Below are 23,309 nucleotides of genomic sequence, written 5' to 3'. Positions count from 1 at the left end.
AAAATGATTATTTAAAGCATTTTTGTACAAAAAAACTTAAATAATCTATTTATAAAAAAATTTATGGGATCATTTAATATATGTTATATATAAAAACATCTTAAATAATCCTTTAACAAAAATTATGTTATGGTTCATTTAAATTATGGACATTTTATTTTTATAGAAAACATCTTAAATAATCCTTTAATAAAAATTATATTATGGTTCATTTAAATTATGGACATTTTATTTTTATAGAAAACAATTTAAATAATTTTTTTTTATTTTTACGATCCTTTAATTAAAAAAGTAAAAAGATTATTTAAAATGTTTCTATATAGAAAATGCCTAAAATAATTTATGTATAACAAAATTAAAGGATCATTTAAGGAGTGTTATATACATAAACGCCTTAAATGATTTTTTTATTTTTTTTGAATAATTTAAATTATGAATTTTTTTTATAAAAAGATTATTTAAAGTGTTTTTGTACAAAAAATGTCTTAAATAATCCTTGACGTATATGATAAAGAGATCATTTAAGGTGTTTTCTATATAAAAATGCCTTAAATGATCTTTCAATAAAAATTAAGGTGTGGATAATTTAAATTATGGATCATTTAATTTTTTTATAAAAAGATTATTTAAGTGTTTCTGTACAGAAAATATTTTAAATAATCCTTTTATAAAAAAAATAGAGAGATCATTTAAGGCATTTAGTGTACAAAAATACCTTAAATTATCTTTTTATTTTTTTATATTATGGATCATTTAAATGATCATTTTATTTTTTATAAAAATATTATTTAAGGCATTTCTATGCACAAAATACTTTAAATAATCTTTTTATAAAAAAAAGATACTTTTTAAAATAAAATTATTATTTGAGACCTAACGTCTTAAATAATCCTATTATAAAAAAATAAAATGATTATTTAGGACATTTTTTATACATAACGCCTTAAATTATCCATTTATTTTTTTTATATGATGGATCATTTAAGGTGTTTTTGTATACAAACTCCTTAAATGATTATTTTAAAAGGTTTATTCCAAGTTCTTGAATCTTAAAAAACCTAAATGGCTAATATAGTAAACAATAAAAAGCTGCATTGCGTGTAAACCCCTAAACCCATTAACCCATTTAGTTTGCCTTTAGTTTCTTTATCTCTCTTGTCGCTGTCACACTTTTTTTTATCGGTATGTGCATATTTTATTCTTTTTGTACTATTTATATTCTTCAAGATAAGTCATTTTTTATTTTCCTTACTATATATATATATTTTGTATTTTTATGCATATTCCATCGTCACCTACATCGTTCAATATTGCATGTATGGTTTTCCTTTGTTGTTTGGTTTTAGTATTGTGGTTTGCTAAATGGTTTTGTGAAAAATAGTTGTTATATTTGTACTCATTTGTTTTAAATGAAACTCTTATGATAGGTAGGAATTACAATATGACTTGTACCCATAGAATATTATTAGTTTTAGGATATTTTATGTATATTGGTCTAGTAACTATAGTGGATATTGGTTATTTTTTATTGTGTGATATTTAGAGAGACAGTTTGATGTATTTCGTATAGTTATAATCAAAATCTCAGGTATTATGAAATCCAAAGAATATATAACTCTTGCAATTGAACATAAAAAAGACATCTGTAGTGATAAAAAAAAAAGTAAAGGGCTGTGGTAAATAAATTAAAGCGACTAAGATGAAAATTCACGTCGATTTTAATCAAAGTGGGCAGCTTGGGTTAGATGAGCTGCCAAGTTGGCTAGGCACATTGGAGCGATCGTCCATAATAGTATTTCTGTTATGTACCATAGTTCTCAAATGGTTCTTGATGATCAAAATGATAGTATATGAGAGTTTAATATAATATGTTTATTCAATAATATCCAAAAATTTGTTAATTTGGAAATTGAATTGAATTAATGTGTTCATACTAATTGTTTTAAATTTATTAGAAATAGTTTGACGTCTCGAATGAGTATAAAAAAATTGTGTTGCAATCGGTTAAGAAAGCATTTAGAAACTTTAATAGCAAATTGACAACCTAATATATTTTACTGTTCATTGATAATAGTGATTTGTTGGCTGATCCTCAATCATCATATGCAGATGTTATCAGCTATAAATAGTGAACGCATTTTGTTCAAGATCATTTATCAAAAGAATTCTCGATATGCATACCCAGTATGTTAATTGTTTTTAATATTTTGTGTAATATATTCAATATCTTAATATGTGATTTACCTTTTTTTTTTCCAAAAAAATCAAAGAACAAAAAAACATTTGGGCCAAACAAGTACATTACATCAGATATCAAGAAAGGGTTATGCAAATGTCAAGCATGATTTTGTAAGTATTCACACACTTATTTTATACGCATATATGAATATTTATGAACATTCGTTTAATAGATTCTGAGTTTTATATCGCCTTAATTTTTCAGGAATCATCTAGCTCTAAAATTAAAGTTTCTAGATAAGATGTGTGGAAAATACGGCATATGCGGAAGGATGAAACATTCACAAATGAAGCAATTGAAGAAATGATTGAAAAGATTATAAGTATAACAAATTAATTTATCATGTATGATTGGCTTAGTGCTTGTATGCATGACTATATATTGTATAACTTTGTTGTTACACACCATCTTATTGTATTTTAGGATGAATTTGCTATTAAATTTGAATTTAGTGAACAACTAATTGATTATGATGAAGATCCCTTGTCTTTAGCATTAAGATCCAAAGAAAGACATAATCGAGTTCGAGAGGTTGGTAGATTTGTGTTGCCATCAAAGTTCTTCAGTAATCAACCTCAACCCCTTCTAATGAAAAATACAGAATATGAAGCAATCATTCAGTAAAAATAGCAAAGACTTAATAAACAAGAATAATGCATGAATGATCAACAACAACGACTTGCAGCTTTAGAGGTAATGTTGGCATCAATGCAGCCTAACATGCCTAAAGGGCAGTCTGTTACCGACATCCAACGGGGACATGCTTTCATGAATCAAGTTCGACTGTAAACCCAAACTTCGATTATAATCATTATTTTCATTTTGTTTATTCACTTAATATTTATTAATTTGGTTTTAATACTTATATTTCATTATATATTGTAACAAGATATTATGACTCAAAAAATGACCCCTACTGAGGTTGCCATTGATGTGTTATCTAATTATGCACTTGCTCATTTATCCGAAGAAAACATCATTATTGTTGAGTCTGAGTATGAGTTATTTGATCATCCATCCATTTCTTATATTAGGGGCCAAAGATTGAGGCATTTGTACCTTGGATGAAATATCACCTTCTGATATTGTTGCCTATATGAGGTTAGCTTATCAATTAATTTAAATATTCAAAGTTAATATCTATTATTCTATACTATGGTGTATTATTAACTAATACTGTTGATTATTGTTATGTAGCTTTCTATACATAGAGATCAAGGCGAGACAAATAACTTATAGATTTAGATTCGTTGACTTAAATGTGATTAGTCAGGCAATTAGCACTATCATTATTCGTGATCGTCATGTAGGTTAATACATGCAAAAATGGGTTCATTATTGTCTGGTGCCTTATAATGCTACATAAGTTCTATTTGTACAACTAAAATTCCAACCTTTATGACATATAATATGATGCCTAATATTTGTATATCATTCATATTATTTTGCAAGCATTATTGGCAGCTTATTGTAATTGATATCAAATGTAAGGAAACAGTTGCAGTTATATGAATAGAAAGATAAATTAGGTGTCAGTACTATTAAGTGTGAAATATATTCTTTTATGCTGAGTTGTTTAAATAAATGTTTCTTAAACCAACTAAATTTTATTTTTCAGGTACTTCATCAACCATGAGTTATTGAATGTAGATATTATATTCTTCATTTTATAAGGGAGATAAATTCATATGATTTTATGAGTACACCATTCAAGATTAATATTAATTTCATATAATAGTGATATTTTTCGATAAAAAAAGCTAAAGTTTGTGCTCGTTTAATAACATTAACTTTTGATTTTTTGTTTATAGTGGGAATGTAAAGGAAGTTTCGTGAAAAACGAACTTAATAAAGTCTGCAAAGAATGATCTAATTATATATTATCATTTGCTAAACCTTTATGTTAGAGAATGTTGATTGGCTGTAAATATATGTATTACATTGATTCTAATTTTTTTATAAAGTCATGTTGATTCGATAATTGTTATTTTCGATTGGTTTATTAATTTATTATTATTGGTATATATTTGTTTTATATCATTCACATTATACGAAGACAAATACAATGATAAGCACCAATTTTAAAAAAGTATTTTTGTACGCCAATGTTATCAGTTATAAATCCAAATTGTGGCGTAATATTGAAGTATTAAAAAATTTTAAATTTAAATACAAATATGAAATTTGTAATATCACAACTATGTATTTAATTCATACAAGTATCATATCCGTTATAAATAAACTCATTTATAACATGCCCTATAATTTGCATATTTACGACCTTACTCTTCTTGCCTTAATTAAATAAATAGGTTTACAAAATTATACAATGAATCTGTATACAAAATATAGTGTGGTCTACATGTGTCAAGGAAGAGAAAAGTTAAACGATGGGCAATATGCATTACATTCATTTAACTGTTTCCTAATGTAATTACTTATAAATATAGTCGGCATCATAAAAAAAAATTTAACTTTGTGATTTTCTTTTAACATATACTCATCAGCAACGAGTATTTTAGCGTGAATTCGTCAAATTGCATTATTTCATTGAAAAGTGACTTTCTTATATTTGTATTCTCGACTTTTTTCTAGAAGTAAGCTAAAATGCCTTCCATCACATTCACAAACCCTATCATAAGAAGAATCAATTTTACCAATTTGATCAACCAAATCAACGATTGGTCTATCCTCGCTCCTAGAACATTTTTTGCCTGATAATGTCGTCCTAACGTTGTTCGGAGCAGTAAAACCAATATCTTTTTCATCGTCTCCTCTTTTTACATTTCCTTTGGTAATGATATCAAACTCAAGAGAGAAGTAAGTATTTGCATTAGCATTCAATGATTCAATTGCATGGACTGCTATTTTGGCTCCTTAATTGGTCAGATCTGAATATCATTTTAAAATCATCAAAAAAATGAAAAAGATTTGTTCTTTAACCCTTTAGCATGTGGGTGTGATTCGTAAAAGTTCAAGCAAATATGAATCAAATAAAACCTATAGAAAAAAAAAAGGTAAAAACGTTAAATAAACCATAATATAACTTAAAAAACTTACTTGAACCCACTCATCAAAAAATTTTTTCTCAACTATGATACATTTTTCTTAATCATTCCACCCAAATCCACTAGAATTTTTCATATCACTAATTGTGTGATATTATCTCTTAAGCAGCTTAACTTTGGATTTAATGTGAGGGGTTTTAAGTTGTGAAATAGAAATGAGGTGCTTCAGCATTCGTTCAATATAACCTAAATATCCAACATGGAATGCCCCATTATCCATTATCCATCTAGGATATTCAACTAAAGAATGTAGGTATTGAACCAAATAGGAATCCTAATTTCGAGTCCATGAATGGTTAACAACATTCGAGCTGTCCAATCTTCTTCTAGATAGGCCTCAAACAGATTGTTATGGATTGGCACATGATGAAGACATGTTCAATTCCTAATCACATGGCTAAATATTATGAAATAATTAAAAAATATAGTAAATAAAAAATAATTAAGGGAATGAAATAAATGAATACATATGAAAAGAAAGTAAAGAAATGTGTACTCTAAATTGTAATATACATTAAACACTCAAGAATGCCTTAAATATAATGTAAACATATATTTAACATTGATATAAAGCAAATTCTACACTCAACCATATGGCACATACAATAAAAACCATTGGGTAAACAAATAATAAAATACAAAATATATCTATAATGTTATTATCCCTAGGATTACAATAAATGGGTAAACATCTCATTAGCTAGATTATCTCTAAACTCAGTTTAAGAATCAAATGGCTTAACATGTGTAATCAAATTTTAATGTTCAGATTCATTTGGTTAGGTAAAACTTTTTTCAACAACATCACCTTCAATAAGATCAAAAACCATCTCAGGCTTAATAAAATTAAGGAAAAGGCAATAAGCAGAAATGATTCTACATTATGTCTTAATTGAATAAAATGACTTTTTTCATAAAATTGCCCATCTAATTTCAATACACTAAAACATCTCTTAATATAATTTCTTGCCTTAGAGTTTTTCATATTGAAGTATTCCTACAAAATCTTCAGTTTGAGTCATTCTTTTTAATCACTAAAATGGTATCATTGACCTCTATAAGAAGTTAAGAATCTTTCTCCATTTGTGTATTCGACATCACACATATAGTAATTACATGTTAGAACGCTCAACAACATTAATAATATGGAAATAAGGTGTTCGTTATTAACATTACACGAATATAATAAAAATAATACATTGTCCTCAACCCATTTCTACATGTAATGGCATCCCCTAACACTTTGCCAATTGTTGTAAAACCTTCCCATCTTGGTAGAACATATATGAATTGCACATCTAGAGTGCAAACATTAAGGACATTGGTACCAATGTTATTTTTTCTAGTACTGTATTTAGGCCTGTCAATTTGTCTACATTGACTTTGATGTATGTCTCATCTAAGGTACCCAAACAACCTCGAACCATTTCTATCTATTATCTATTGAATTTTTTTGTACGGGTTCATGTTTTTTAAAATAGTGTATGCAATCTTAAAATAAAATTCAACATAGAATGAAATTGTCTACTAATCATCTTTTCAGATCTAGTCACTTGAAGCTTCATAACCTATTTTTGTATGATGGACAATGATGTGGAGGAACCTAATTACTAGTTCTTCTATTGACATATGTCTAAATGACTGTAACCCTCATTCTATTTTAAGCAAATGACATAATTTTGTAAAAATTTTCCTATCCATTTTAGAAACTGTATATCGCTTTCAAAGATCATTGCATTTAAGTTTAACTTTCTAATACGTAGCCTATCATAAGATGTTCAATCATAAGATAGTCTATGTCATTTTTTTACGTTCATATTTAATAAAATTACAACAACAAAACAAAACACATGCAACAAAGTCTCCATCTTGTTCAAATGTATCAAAAGCAATGTAACCAATTGCATCTTCTTTCTTAATGATAAATCAACCATAACCGTTAATATCGTTAAAGTTGAAAACATAAATAGAAAGAAAATTTTGGCATATGGTAGATAGAATCTATCAAATATCATTAAATAAAATATAAATCACAAAAAAAAAAAACATTGAAAGATTAGAAGGAGCTAAAACAAATTAACCACAAAACAAGGTGTTTATATCATAAATATAAATCTAGATCTAAACGACATCTAAAAAAATGAAAAATAAAAACATTAGAAGGCAACATCAATTATACACTATCAATCAATAAGTATACACACTATTTTGTGTAAAAAACTAAGATAAACTTAATAAGACAAAGATTAAATGACGGATAAGGAAGCTAAAATTTTTTCAAAGAGAAAAGTAAATGCTATGAGCTGATATCTATTGAAATATAAATAAGAAATTATTGGTTATTGAAACATGATATGGACATCGAATAAAGTGTTTTATATATACAAACACCTTAGTTGACATATAAATTATAGGTTCTTCTACTTCACAATTAGACGTTACAATACTTATATTGTCAGAACACGTTTGTCAAGAGGGAAAAACAAAACTTAATATATGGTAATTAAGGCGATTGAAGGAAGAAACACCTCAATTGATAACGAATTAAGGTATTTTTTAATACAAATGCCTTAATCATTTGTTTATATGCATGTTTGAAAATGAATTATGTCATAACACTCTGATCTATGAAAATAAAAAAAAATTGTTTTAAATTATCAATTAAGGCATTTTAATTGGAAAAATGACTTAAATAATTGAAGCATGGATTATTTAAGATATTTTAAGAACCAAACGCCATAATTGATGATCAAAATGCCTTAAATAAATGATCATTAATTATGGTGTTTCTTCAACCCAAACTTTTTAAATGATGGATTATTTAAGGTGTTTCTTTGTGCCAAATGACATTAATTGTAATATAAAAAAAATTAGCAATAAAAACCTACAACTGAATTTTAGTCTCTTTCAGATTGTTGTTTTTCAAAAGTGTAACAACTATTTTATAATTTTTTATTCAGGTCAAATTTGAAAATAAGGCAACTTTAATCCCCCAAATTCCTAAAATACCACAGGAAAAGTTAGGTTTCTGATTGTGAGACTTTAGATATTGTTGGAAATTTATAATTTTTTCTTATAGTCGGATTACCCTGAACAAAACGCTGAAATTAAATACTCACCATCAAATTTTTGAAAAAAAATTATAGATTCCTCCAAACCTCAAGCATTGATTTAAACATCAGAGCGTAAGCATTAGAGAAACCTTCGGCCTTTGCTTTTAATAGATCTTTAACCTTGTGATTTCAAGTTCTTGCCCTTGTTAAGACAGCTCGACACAAATATTTTAGAGTGTTAGGTAGGGGGCCCTTTGTTTATATAACCAAGTTAATCATGGCTCCCAAAAAGATAATTGCCAAAAAAAGAGATAATGCTTCTATAACTGAAACTAATACGTAGCTCAGCTAATAAAACCTTAACCAACTTGTACAAATAGCCTCAACAATGGAGCACTTCGAAACCCTTACCTAACAACTATAGTCACCAAAGTAACTAATCATGAACCTAACTCTCCTATAGACCTTAAAAGAATTAAACCCTACAACCCCAAGAAATCCACAAACATAAAAGTTGCCAACGTATAATGATAGTGCTACCTTGTCAGCCTTTGAAAAGGATGAAACCCCTAAAAACTACTACCCCATAAACACTCGAACACAAACCACCACAAAAAATCCAAGCAGGTTACTTCAGAAGATCACTTAACAAGGACTTGGAAGCTTAGAGTGAGGCAATGGAGAAATGGCTTAAAAATAAAAGCCTCTACATTTGATGATAAGTTCAAGGTTTTGGAAATATCATTTTTCATTAAGGATATTGACAAAGCTTTATCACCAAAAGGATTCAACATGTTTACTCTTAAAACTTATGATGGTACCGTTGATCCTTTTGACCAATTTGAGCCTTGCGGAACTAACATGTTGATATAAAGAGTCGATAAGCCTTTGATATGTAAAGGACTTGCCATAACTCTTAAGGGTGCAGCTCAATCATGGTACACTAGTTAAGAACTGAGATCAATCTTAACCTTCAAGTAGCTTGGTCATTCTTTTTTTATCTATTTCGTCAGTAGCCAACGAATAAAAAAAACCACATCATGCTTAATTTTTTTTTACCAAGGATGAAACAAATTCTTGAAAGAGTATATCATACATTTTAATGCTAAACTTTTTAAGTGAAAGATCTAGAATAAGCTACTACTATGGCCACATTGACAAGTTAATTAAATGATAAGAAAATACCATTTTAAGCTCACTCTCTACTTAAAAGCCCTAAAGACCTTGGTCGACATGTTTTTAGTAGCTAAAAAAGACATTAATGTAGAAGCTACAATGAAAAACAACTAAGATGAAAGTGGAACATCCTTTTATCTCGATTGAAAAAGAAGAAAAAAAGTGATAATTCCCTAAAAGAGACAAAATTTATTAAGGTGTACCTTATAATAAGGAATTTGAATAAGAACTATGATGTCTATACTACATTTAATACCTCTTAAAAAAGATTTTAATGTAAATAAAAAATGATCCTGGAGCTTAAATAGCCTAAGCCATTAAGGTAGAACAACATAAGAGATTTAATTAAAAAATATGCTTTTCATAGAGATCATAGCCATAATACCAAAGATTGCATAAATTTAATGAATAAAATAAAAGATCTTATCAGAAAAGGTTGGTTGAATAGATTTGTGGATAACAAGAGATAAAAACAAGATAAGAAAAATTTCAAAGGCAGAGACAAGAAAGAGCAGCTGAAGAAAAATCTAAATGAAAAAAAGAAAGAATATGACTGAGGTATTACAAATCATAAGCTCAGCTAAAGGGATGAATAAAAGAATGAGGTGGACAACAGACCCATTACAAAGGTCATTAATGTGATAACTAGTGTGACCTCGACATCAACCAAAAGAAAATTTGACCAAAGAATAGTAATGGTTATTGGGTTTAAAGCCAAGAAATAAAAAAGTTGAAGGGATGAGTTGATCTCTTTCAATTTAAAAGATTTAAAAAGAATCTAATTCCCACATGATGATGCCACCGTCATATAGTTTATGGTGTATAATCATGTTGTGAAGAAGATATTATTTGACAATAAAAGCATAACTGACGTCTTCTATTATTTCATAATATTGAAAAAAGGGATCACTGATGATATGTTGAGACCTTTTGTCACCACCTTAATCAATTTTAAAAATTAACAAGTGCCAGTTAAAGGTACAATCATGTTACCTAATACATTAGGAATCGAACTAAAAACTATCACCTTGGTCATTGAGTTTATGGTGGTGGACTTCCCTTTAACATAGAATATGATTTTGGGCCAGCTAAGCTGGTCTGCTAAGAGAATCGTTAGCTTAGCTTTTACCTCAAAATCAAATTTTTTACCCTTAATAGGATGTAAGAGATTCGAGGAGACTATTTCATGCTTTGTTACTACCATGAAAGAGAGGACTAAGAAACAAACAACAAGCTTAACTGATATTGAAGAGACTTAAGTTAGATAAGGAAATAGAGGTTAGGGTCATGGTAAGAGGAAAAAGAACAAAAAAAATAGCTTAGGGTAAGAGATATATAACCGACCTAATTAGGGAGAAATGAAAAACTCTCTTAAAAGCCAAAAATAAAATCAACCTCTTAAGCTTGTAATTTTTAAATATTTTTTAAAATCAAGCTCTTAAGCCAACATTAAAAGCATTAAAGTGAAATTTAAAACTGAGTTTTTAAATCGATGCCATGAATAGCATATTATTGAATGAATTCATTTGATAAAACTCCTACTTAGCATCTTAATGCATGAGTTTATTTTTTTGATTGGACAATTAAATTAAATGAGCAAAAATTCACGTTGAGAATTATCTTTTTCATAGGAATCAATCTCAACCTAACAAAACAAAAATAAATAATTAATCAAAGTCATGAAATTAATCTCACCCTAGTAGTCCAACAGAAGATCTTGTACTTGAGTCATTTTTTTAAAATAATAAAAAAATGTATGCAAGTAAAAGCCAAGCTCGACTAGAAAGAAAAATAGGCATAATTAGTAAGAAATAACGTAAATCTATTTGTATAGATCCTATTAGATGTGTTTGGGAGTGGTCCTTAATAATAGTCCATAGATTGAATACTAATTTGAACATGTAACCGGTTTGGTAAAAGAAAATATGCATTGCCCGTGAAAGACAAAAGCAATTAAAGAAGAGGTTGGCAAACTACTAAACGCTAAGTTTATTAAGGAAAAATATTACCTTGAATCGATAATGCATGTAATAACGGTAAAAAAACACAATGGAAAATAAAAAATGTGCGTTGGTTTTACTGACATTAACAAAGCTTACTTAAAGGATAGTTTTCCTTTACCAAGTATAGATCGGTTAGTGGATGATAGCGCTGAACATAGTTTGCTTAGCTTCATGAATAAATATTTAGGTTACAATTAGGTCAAGAAGTTAAAGAAGGAAGAGGAAAAAATGGCTTTTGTGACTAAAAAAGAGCTATACTACTACCACAAGGTAATGTCATTTGGATTGAAAAATACAGAGATGATCTACTAAAGATTGGTCAACAAAATATTCAAAGATCAGATCGATCGTAATATTGAAGTATATGTTAATGATATGATTGTGAAAAGTAAGAGCTCAAACGAATACCTAAAAAACTTGGGGAAAATTTTTAACAACTTGAAAAGGTTTAGCATGAAGCTTAACCTAAGTAATGTGCCCTTGAGTCACATCAGGTAAATTCTTGGGGTATATAATTAATTAAAGGAGAATAAAAGCTAATCATAAAAAGTTTGAGTTATTTTAGATATGAAGCCATTAACCTTAGTGAAAGATGTTTAAAGGTTGACAGAAAAGGTAGCTACGTTGAGCAAGTTTATGTATAGGTCAGTAGATTGGTGTTTACCATTCTTTAAAATATTCAAAAATATCTTAAACTTTTAATGAAAGTCGCAGTGCCAATAAGCTTTTGAAAAGCATAAAAAAATTTTCTTTTCACCTTCAATATTTTCAAAATTGAGGCCTGCTGAGGTACTGTACCTTTATATTACAACTACTGACCAGGCCATTAGCTTGGTTTTAATCTAAAAAGATAAAAGAAAGCAAATACCGATATATTTTGTTAGCAAAGTGCTAACTGGACTGAGCTTAACTATCAAAAGATAGAGAAGTTAGCCATGGTGTGGTGACATTAGCTAGGAAATTAAAACCTTGTTTCCAATCCCATATAATAAGTGTTTTAACCAACCAACCACTAAGATAGATTTTACAAAAACCTAAGCTATCAGAAGGCTAATTAAGTGAATAGTCGAACACAATAAATTTGATTTGCATATACTAGCCATGTTAGCACCTAGGTCATAAGTAATAAAAAATTATGTTTTTAAGTGTACATCAAACGAGCCTAAACAAAAGCCTAGTTTGGTTGATCATTGAAAAAGGGAAAAAACATTAAAATTATATGTAGACGAGTCAGCTATAAGTGAAGTAAGTGAAGTAGGATTAATTTTGATCAGTGCAAAAAATATGCATTAAAGTTTTGATTCAAATGTTTGAATAATGAGTAGAATGCTAATTGCAACCTAAAAACTAGTAGCCAACCTAAACATGAAAAACCTCTTTATATATAGTGATTACTAGTCGATGGCTGATCAGGTAAACGGAGAGTTCAACACCAGAGAAGAAGGAATGATGAAGTATTTGGAGAAAGTAAGAACACACTTAGCAATGTTATAAAAGGTCAAGGTTAAGAAACTTTTAAGGTCAGAGAGCCCTCTGGCAGATTCACTGTACAAATTGGCATCGAGGATAACTCATATTAAGTCTTGGTTGAAGAATTCATAGAGAAAATCATGAATAAGAAATATGTCAGGCAAATGAAAAAACAAAATCATGGATGTCCCTAACCAAAGCATCATTGACATTGGGGGAACTATCCGAGGATAAAGTCTAAGCAAAGGCACAAATAAAAAAAACCCCTCGATACACCTTCGTTAATGGAAAGTTGTATAAGAGATCATTCAATTTGCCATATTTAAGGAGTATGGATGAAGAAGAAGCAAACTATGTACTCAGAAAGATTCATGAAAAAATTTGTGAACATTACCTTGGACTTCACCTGGCTTATAAAGTGTTAAAACAAGGTTAACAAATGCAATAAATGCTAGATATTTGCTCATATCTAACATTTGTTATCGATCAAGCTAACTCCAATAATAAGTCTATGGCCCTTTATGCAATGAAGAATGGATATCCTCAGCTCATTCACCTAGGCCCCTAGGTAGAGAAAATTTGTACTAATAGTTGTTGTTTATTTCACCAAATGGTTAGAGGTTAAGATATTAGTTACCACTACAAAATCTCAAGTCACAAATCATTTGCCAATTTAGTTTACCTTAATTCATAATAATTGATAATAGAAAGCATTTTGAAATTCTAAAGTTTAAGGAATGGTGTTTTAACCTCAGGAATGATTAAACGTTCACTTCAATTGATCATCCACAATCCAATGGCTAGGTCGAGATAGCTAATAAAATTATACCTGATATTTTAAAGAAAAGGTTAGATGATATTAAGGGAAAACAGGTTGAGCAACTTCTCGAAATATTATGGGCATTGAGAACTACTACCAAGGTCGTTGTAAAAAAAACCTCTTTTAATTTGACCTTTGAAACAAAAGCCATAATACCAGTTAAGATCGAACTAATAGTGGTCTGAGCACTAGGAAAGATTATTAGAAGCTTGACAAAAATAGAAGTTTGAATAAAAAGGTGTAAGGTAAAGGAATTAAAGAAGAAGAAGGAAGGTTAGTTGAAAAAGTCAAATTGACCACATTTGTAAGAATAAAAGGATTCTAAAGGTTAAAATCTATCTCTGTTAAGAGTTCAACTATCCCATGAAAAACCTTTTCACCTTTGGCTCAAGCATTTTGTTCAATTTATTTTTTGCTTTCTATTGATATCAGGTTCAACTAGTAAGTAGTTTGATTATAATCTCTTTTTCCAATAATAAAAAGGACCTCATCATTTAAAAGAACTACTACCCTATCCTAGTCGAGTTAATCTTTCCTAACCTTTACCTTAAAGTTAGACAAATCTAAACTAGAAGATATAGTTAAAGTTAAGTGACATGTCGAGGTTGTGAAAGAAAAAAAAGGTTGGACAAAGTAAGTAGGTAAAACTTGTGGTCGACAAAAGTCGAGTCAGCACAAGTGCAAATAATATGAAGGAATGCTAGGAAATAAGGTTTTCAATGAAGCTTTAAATAGGTAAGTTATAGATTGGATGAATAGTCTAGATTAAACCACGTTCTCGTAAATAAATCGAGGATGACCCTTTGGCTTTTTCATTCAAATTTAAAGAATTGCCTAAATTAATAATTTCCACCTAAATTTCTCTTTCCTCATTAAATACATATTCAGATTAATCAACAACTAATTTGTTCAAAAGTCACAAATGTCACATCGATCACATTATATAATCAACAAAAAAAAAAGCCTTTAGGTTGGGACATTAATGCCATTTAAGCATGAACTTTATAAGAATCACGTTAGGACTATCCTAAAGATAGGCTTGGCTCTACAAAAATCATGTTAGGACCATCATAAATATAAGCTTGGCTCTATAAGGATCACATTGGGATTGTAAAAAAGATGGTCTCCTCACATCTATTGTAAAAACTTTAAAAAATTCATACTCAGCTCTCAGCTTATCTTATTGATAACTGATCAACCAGATCAAACTTTCAATAGTCTAACACCTTAGATTACTTGATAAAGGAACATACGATTAGGGTATTTTTTGGTCATAACAGAATTATGGATTTATCTTTCATAAGGTGACTCATAAATAAGAAGAACATATGATTAGAGCATTTTATGGTCATAAAAGCATTATGAATTTATCCTTTATAAGATGACTCATCAATAATATAGGGATAATTTTGTCATTTCAACCCGAGCTAATATGTTAAGCTGACTTGAAGTCTCAAGACCCACGTTAACTCGATCATTTCAACTTTTCACCTGAAGGCACATAAGAATGCTAACTTAATTATCACCCTTTATTGAACTATTGTATGTTAGATCAGGTCATGTTAGCAATGTCAGCCATAGATATATTACTCAAAGCCTAAGTCATCTGGGCCAACACTCTTATCCTATAGGTATAAATAACCTCAACACACAAGGTAAAGACATTCAATTTTTTGTCTCTTTTTTGAAAAATTTCTCTCTCCTTTCTCAAGTATTAACTTGAATGCCATAGTACAAATGTCAGAGAAACCTCTGATTTTTGCTTCTAACCGACCTCTAACCTTTTGATTTTATATTCATATCCTTGTCAAGATAGCTTGACACAAATAGTTTTACTTTTATATAATTTTATTATTATTATGTAAATACATCCTAAGCATAATTAATTTAATTTTTGAATGATGGTTGGAGCTAATTAGGCCTTTAGAGTGGTATCCATGAATTCTCATTTCTCATATAAGATTTCACACAACTAATTATTGGTAAATGTTTTTTTTTTTTTTTGTATAACAAGTCTAATACTAGTAAATAAATAAGTTTATTTTTCAAAATCAAAATAAATTGTCATTGATGTGAATGCAGAATGCATTCCTTTTTTTTTTCTTTTTACTTTTGATTAATAGTTTTTGAATATTATTTTGATGGGTGCTTTTGTTATTTTATAAAGGTTAAAATGATTAAAAAAAAACCCCTAAACTATATTTGAAAGTCTAAAAAGCCATTATTCATTCATTACATCTAAATAAACCTTTAAATTGTTATTTTTCTATATGCAAACGTTTTTTTGATAGAATATGATAATTGATATAGGCACTAGTTAATTCATCGACATGCTAGCATTTACATGACATTTGAAAATATGATGTGGCAAAAATAAACATGTGGCAGGACAAGCCTAAAGAAAAAAATTTTTTGTCATTTTTTTAATGGAAAAATATTAAAGTAAATTATATCAAACTAATCATCAACCACTAAAACCCAAAAATGCAAAAAAAAAAAAAATCCCTTAAAAACCCTAACTCTTCATCTCTCTCTTGCTAAAACTGAAACCGAAGAAAATAGAAACTTTGCCATGAAAGAAAAATCTTGAATGAATAAGAATGAAAAATCTCAATTGAAAAAAATCCACAGCTCCAAAAAAAAAAAAATTGAAAACTCACGTTTTTTGTTGTAGGAAAGAAAATAATTGGTGAAGATACTTAGTAAGAAAAAAAAAGAAAAAAAAAAGAATAAGGAGAAAACAACTACTTTTAAGAAGAAAAAAGAGGTTTAAAAATAAAATCATCCTTACCTCTACCTTCTTTTAGTTTTGTTATAATGGTTGAATTTCTGTACCACTCCATTAGTTGGAGTTCAGGTGTTAAAGTTAGTTTGGTGAGCATGAATGTGTTTATATATGTTTGAAGAAGGTAAATTGAAGTAAGAGGTCATATTTGTTCATATAAGATATATCCACCACTGACCATTCTTTTTTACTTATAATATAAGACCTACCTACTTGCTTAAGCTAATTGGTTGTTGTAAAATTTATATAAAGTAACATTTATATTATTACTTTTGTCAATTTCTGTTTATGAATAGTCTAAACAATTTTTGAAATCATTTTGATAGCTTTCAAGCTCCATGATGCATAAACATTGATATAGTATTAAATGCACTAATAAGTCAACCTATAAATAATTTTTGTTGTTATATACAACTATATCAATAAATAACCCTATAAGATGAACAAAGAATATAAAATATTAAAATGCAATTTTGTTTAATCACTAAATAAGAAAGGCCAATTCTTAATTAAGTCATTCTATAATGAAACACAATAAAAAAAACAATAATTCAACTACCATTTTAAGTTTACAACCAGAATCCTAACCTAACTAAAAACTTATTGTTCAAACAAAAATATAGTTTAATCATAGGAGCTGTTTTGGAAAACATGCTCAACATTAGAATCATTAGAATTCTAACAAAATTTCAATGTAGACAAAATATGAAATCAAGCTCTAGCATTTGAAAGTTAAGTTTGATTTCCTTGTTCCAATAGTTGAAGCAATTACACTTTTCTTCCTTTTTTTTAGACACCATTATCTTTTTTCTTTTTTGTAGTTTCCTTAATGTGGTTGCTTGTTTTCTTTTCTACCTTAAATTAGGACTTTCCATACATGATTAAATATAAATGCATCGACAACTCTAATTTTTCTTTTATTAGACATTGTAATTTGATTTCATTTACTAGGCTTAATTAAAAAACACATATGATTAGAACACAATAAATGTGTAATTTGTTATTTTAATGAAATATATTTAATGCTACAAAGAGTATTTATATTCCATACTTGTTCTCCATTATGAAGATTTGTGCACACCTTTAAAGCTTTTTTTTTTCTAAAGTTTACTTTTTTGGTACAAGGTGCATTTTTTGCATCTTTTCTTTCCTTTTTTTAAGTTGTGCTAAAGTAATACTACTTGATGGGCCATGCTTCCCATGAATTGATTCTGTATTTGTAATTGAAGATCTATGCTTCTTGATCTATATAGGAAAATACAAAGCAATCAACTTAATAAAAAAATATCATTAAAGAGTAAAACTTCTAAACTTGTACTTTAGAATGTACCTTCACTTGGGAGCTCATTATTGTTTTTTGTGGATAGCTTTATTTATTATGTCCTTTAGTTTACATATTGTACATTTCATTTTCAAACCTTTTTTTGTCCATTTTCCACTAGGTTTTTATGGGTTATCCTTGTTTTGCCTTTTCTGTTTTGGTGGTTTGTCGGGCATTTTCCTCACATATGGAGGCTATATTAGACCATTATCCTTTGGCCAAAAATTTTTCCCCTTACTAGTTGTAATGAATGTTAATAACTGCAAGATATTTGTCTTTCAAATACCATTTAGCCACATAATCTTTGGGATCTTCTTGTCATGGAATATGGCACAAATAACATGTGGGCATGGTATTCCACTTAAATCCCAAGCCTTACAAATGCACTTCAACAACTTCAAAAAAATTGTATGTCGATCTTTTTTATGCACAATCTCAAAACCTTCATCCCTATTCCATGCCAACTTACAATTTATAGACTATACCATAGTTTTCTCCAACTTCTCCAATGCCTATGGTGCAATATTAGTTCTCTATTTTTGTACGAAAAACTTTTTTATGTTCATCTTTTCTATTATTATGTACCTTATCTCTTCAAGCATACTTATAAATATTCTTGAAACTAGGTTCCAATATCCATCCATTTAATGTTTCAATTGTGTTGTTGTCTACAATATCATATTTTGATATAGGATTAAAATATGCCATGCACCAATATTGAAAATGAGTTTCTAATGCAGATTTGTGGGACCAAATGTAAGAGCATATAATCTTTTAAGCTAGCTATCTAAATCTTCCACCTAAGTTGCCCTTGAAATATTTCAAAATTGTATATTCAACTTATCACCCTTGGTAGTCTTCTATCACTTGGCATATATGTGCTTAGCACATAGCTTGTGTTTCACTTATGGTATGATTTATTGAATAATAAAAAATAAACCATGTTTAACAAAAAATATAGTCTAATTAGATTTAAAAACTTTAAATTTATTTGTTTCATTTTAAAAATACAATATCAGGTAACTATCTAACATCGATGTCAAGTCTTAACCATTATGGTGCCCAATATCTTGTATCGGGTTATTAAAAACTCACCTATAAGAAATCTTACTTTCAACCTCCAATCTATCAATGCAAATGAAAACATCTGGTTGTTTCTATCCACTACAGGGTAATAAGTCTTTAGCGGTGTTTTTTTTTATGTTTAGTGGTGTTTATAAATATTGCTAAATGATTCATAACATTTATCAAAAGTATCGCTAAGAGCATTGGCTATATCTATATCAAGAAAAATGCCATTAACTTTATGATGATTTTATCTATAAACATCACTAAATTTAGAGGTATTTGTACACATAAACTCTGTAAATTATAAAATTAATGACGTTTGTGTCTAAAAACATCGCTAAATTGTACATAAACACTACTAAATTATAAAATTAGTGGCGTTTATGCACATAAATGCCACTAAATTAAAAACATTTTACTTTTTTTATTTCTTTCAATATTTACCACTATAATTAAATAAAAAACATTAAAAGAAATAAAAAAACAAATTTAAATTCATAAATTTAATATTATAAATATTTAAATATCAAAATACATAATTTGTTCCAGTATACATGTAATTTAAAGTTTAATAAAATAATATTCAAATTATTTTAGTACAATAAATAATAATTTAAAATGTATGAAATTAATGATCACTTAGACTTGAAACACTGCAAGTATAAAAACGACCTCCCTAAGTTTTTGAACAAAGTCCATGGTTCAATTTTTGCAAGACAACATTTCTTTTAAACATAATCAAAGATTAGCTTTCTATATGAATGGTCCAATAATATTTACTATACATTTTAACATACCGTATTTCTTTTTAAGCTTTGGTTCATAATCTTTAGTTAGAAAAAAAAAAAGGAGTGATAATGTACAGGGTGAAAAACCTATATCATCAAGAGACAATAAATTATATAGTATAAATGACTCATCAAGACATGAAAGTAAGAATCAATTGCCTAAAACAATTAATGTATTAAAGTCTATAGCATATAAATATGATAATAACAAATATCCTAAATTCAAAAGTCTTCTATGTGATTCCCATTAGATTTTTTTTACCTAAGTCAATTGGATAGTACATGAGATGTGAAAGCAATCACTAGTTTATCCAAATATTAATTATATTGTACTTCTTTTCTTGACATACATATATTTAAGTAATATGTGGTTAAGTTGAGATTTTTCTTCTAGTCTCTTAAAAAAGAAAAAAAAAAGAAACCTTACATCAACAAAAATTCGAGCCACAATTTAAACAAGTTGAACCATCTAATAAATAATGTTTAAAGAAAGAAAATAAATAGTGTCTAAACAAGTTGGACTTTTTCAACCATTTAGAGAAAGAAAAAAAAAGATTGTATAGTAAAAACCCTTTGGCTAAAATAGTTACTACAATAAATAGTGTCGGTACCTTGACCAGTAAACTAAAAAAATTATTCGATCATGATCACCTGAGAGAGTGCACAAATGATTCTTGGAGTTAGACAATCATTAATGTGAAGCACATTATATTTATCCATTACAAGGTCTTAAAAGAGAATAAAAGAAAAGAAATATTATATATATCAATGCTAAATAAGTTAGTTTTGATACTTTCTAGATATGTGCTATTCTTAATAAAATTAATGAGTAAATTAGATCTTATGTGTTCATTATCTAATTCACAAAAATATTTGGAATAAGCATGTTAATCATAATAATTTGGTCATTAATTCTTTATTAGGAATACTACAACTACTAGGCTAGTACTTGGTGCTTTTAAGTTTTCAAACAGTTAGATTGAGGTTCTTAACATAAAAAAGTGAGCACTAATAAGTTATTGACATAAAAAAGTGAGCACTAATAACTTCCTAATTAAGGTAAGAGGCCATGAATTTATCAACTTTGATTTTTAGTTATGCAAGCAAACCATTGTAGATAGCCAAAAAAAATTCTACACATTATAGAAAAAAATGGGAATTTAAGGACATTAACAAAACATCTAAGTCTTGATAAGTACAAACCATCATAGGCTATTAATTTGATATGACAACCAAAAGCTAACAAATGGGAAAATTCCAATGGAAAAAAAAGGCAACATGTTTCTTACCAGGGTGCATAACCATTTCTAGATTGCATCCTTATAATGTCTACTTTCTATATCTTTAAGGTAAGATCATCACTATAAAATCAGTTTATCTTATTTTTACCCTGCTTCTTACAATTACTGACTTTTTGTTTTCAACAAATATTATAATTTGAATTATTGAAGGTTGAAAGGACAAATTTATCATATAAACCTAAAAGTTATCAATTTATCTCCTTTAGCATTAAAAGCAAGTGACTAAACAGTGGAAGAGTGACCAATGAACATAAGATTAAAACAAGATGATTATATTCGAGAATACTTCTATCTGAATGCAAAAAACATGATATTATTTGTGCTTAATCCTTTTCTACATGTAAACCATTAATGTTTAGCTTTAGCAACAATTTCATAGTGCAATTATTTTTTGCTTAGTGAATTGCAATTAAATGGTGCAAAGATACAACATCAAAACATGCTAAAAACTCAAAAAAAAAAAAAAGAGTAATAGAATAAGAATAATACCTCTAAAGTGGAAACACATTCAAAGTCATCCCTAATAATTTCCCATATGGCCGTGGTAGCATCAAAGCTTTTATATTTGTAAATCAAAACTTTCTTTGTTAATGAACTTTTTGTTTGTTAATATACCCAGAATAGTGAAACTTAAGTAATTAGCCACTTTATACAAAGTATAGTAGGCAAGAAAAAGATGTAAATAAAGAAAGCTGTGTAGGTATGGCACCTAGTTTAGCCTATGGCATGCTTTTGGGTCTAACTTCGAGCTATCAATTCATACTTGATTTTTTTAGTTTTGCACATATGAGCAATCTCAAGAACAAAAGAATCATTAGGGTTTAGGTCTATTAGCAATGAACATATAGAGAGCAAAACCTGCACGTAAATATATCTTTCAGTTTTCAAAATTCATTCTTTTAATTTTGAAGTTCTTTAGATATATTTATTACTTGTTTAAACTTTGTGCAATGTCAAAATCATTTATGCTCAAATTTAAGGTTAAAAGAAATAATAGGTCTATTTAAAATATTGTCTAGCCAAACACCACCTATATGGCAATGCGAAAGAGAAATTCATTAAATCAATGAAAAAGTTTCAACTAAGTATATAGGTAGATAAAATGAATCTAGATAGATATGGATAATGAGCAAGTATATAGTCACTTTTTATTAAATCTAAACCAAAGTTATTTCTAGAATATCAATATAGACATATAGACATCTGAGTTAATTTAACCAATGAGAAGAATTACATCTATATGTTGAAAAAAAAATTAGAAAAAAAAAAGAAATCTCCTAAGTATAAGCTGTTATTTTCACAACATAGTGATAACTGATAAACAATACCCTCACAAGTTGTGTATAAAAAAATAACAATTTTTTTAACAATCTTTTAAATATTTTAAACATTATTAAAATTTTAACATCACCAAAGTACTTTGAAAGAGACTATATTGCAAGCAATACATGATTGTGTACTAATAGAAAAAAAAAAAAGAAAAAAAAACAAAGTTCAACAATCTAATGGTAAAAAAAATGTTAAATTAACAAATCAATGGCAAGCCTAGCTACATAAGTATTAAATACTAAGCTGACAGAGTAAAGATGTAGATACCATTTATTTTTAAACTTACAGCAACTTTATAAAGATGCCCTTATATAGTGTTTTTTCATACTATAAATCGCGTTTGCTATAGTTGGGATTAGGGAAAACACAAACTATTCCAAAAGCAAAGTGAATGTTACAGCCTTAGTTGAAATTAGGGTTATAAGAGCTATAATAACAATAAAAACAGAACAAACAAGTTAAAACATTTTGGTTACAAGAACTATAATAACAAGCACATTGTAACAAATGCTAATTTATTGAAATAACTATAAGATTAAAAAATTAACCCTGAAATCATATCATCTTTTTAATCTATCAGTCATGAACAGTATAATGCTTAAATATCTAAAAGAAGTTTCAAAGAAGAAAAGAAAGCAACATATGGAAGATAATTAGAATGTTACTAGTTTCGCATCAATACAAATTTGATTTAATGTTTATGAAAAAATGCCTACCCAACAGGTAAAATAGTTTTCCATGAAACATTATCCTTCCTTGCATGATTACTTTTAACCTCAGAAAAAAACAAAATACAAGCAATCAATATGAAGTAAAAAGAAAAAATATTGAGAAAATTCACTAAAACTCTTCTTCTTTGCCTTAAATAAAAACTGAAGTGCTATTTAA

The 23,309-nt window shown here is 28.1% G+C and overlaps 1 pseudogene across 1 annotated transcript in view; it reads left to right on the top strand.

Annotated features, from left to right (window-relative positions):
- The first annotated feature begins 2,896 nt into the window (after positions 1-2,896).
- Positions 2,897-23,309, top strand: part of LOC111302525 (leucine aminopeptidase 1-like) — a 30,018-nt pseudogene continuing 9,605 nt past the window's right edge. Inside the window, exon 1 of the transcript XR_016326827.1 lies at positions 2,897-3,024. The product of XR_016326827.1 is annotated as a leucine aminopeptidase 1-like (transcript). The remainder of the gene's footprint in view (positions 3,025-23,309) is intronic.

This window comes from Durio zibethinus, chromosome 13, assembly GCF_047325235.1.
Source record: "Durio zibethinus cultivar Kanyao isolate XHJ-2024 chromosome 13, ASM4732523v1, whole genome shotgun sequence".
Classification (NCBI taxonomy): domain Eukaryota; kingdom Viridiplantae; phylum Streptophyta; class Magnoliopsida; order Malvales; family Malvaceae; genus Durio; species Durio zibethinus.
Note: the sequence above shows the minus strand (reverse complement) of the source record. Positions and strands in the feature narration are given on the sequence as shown.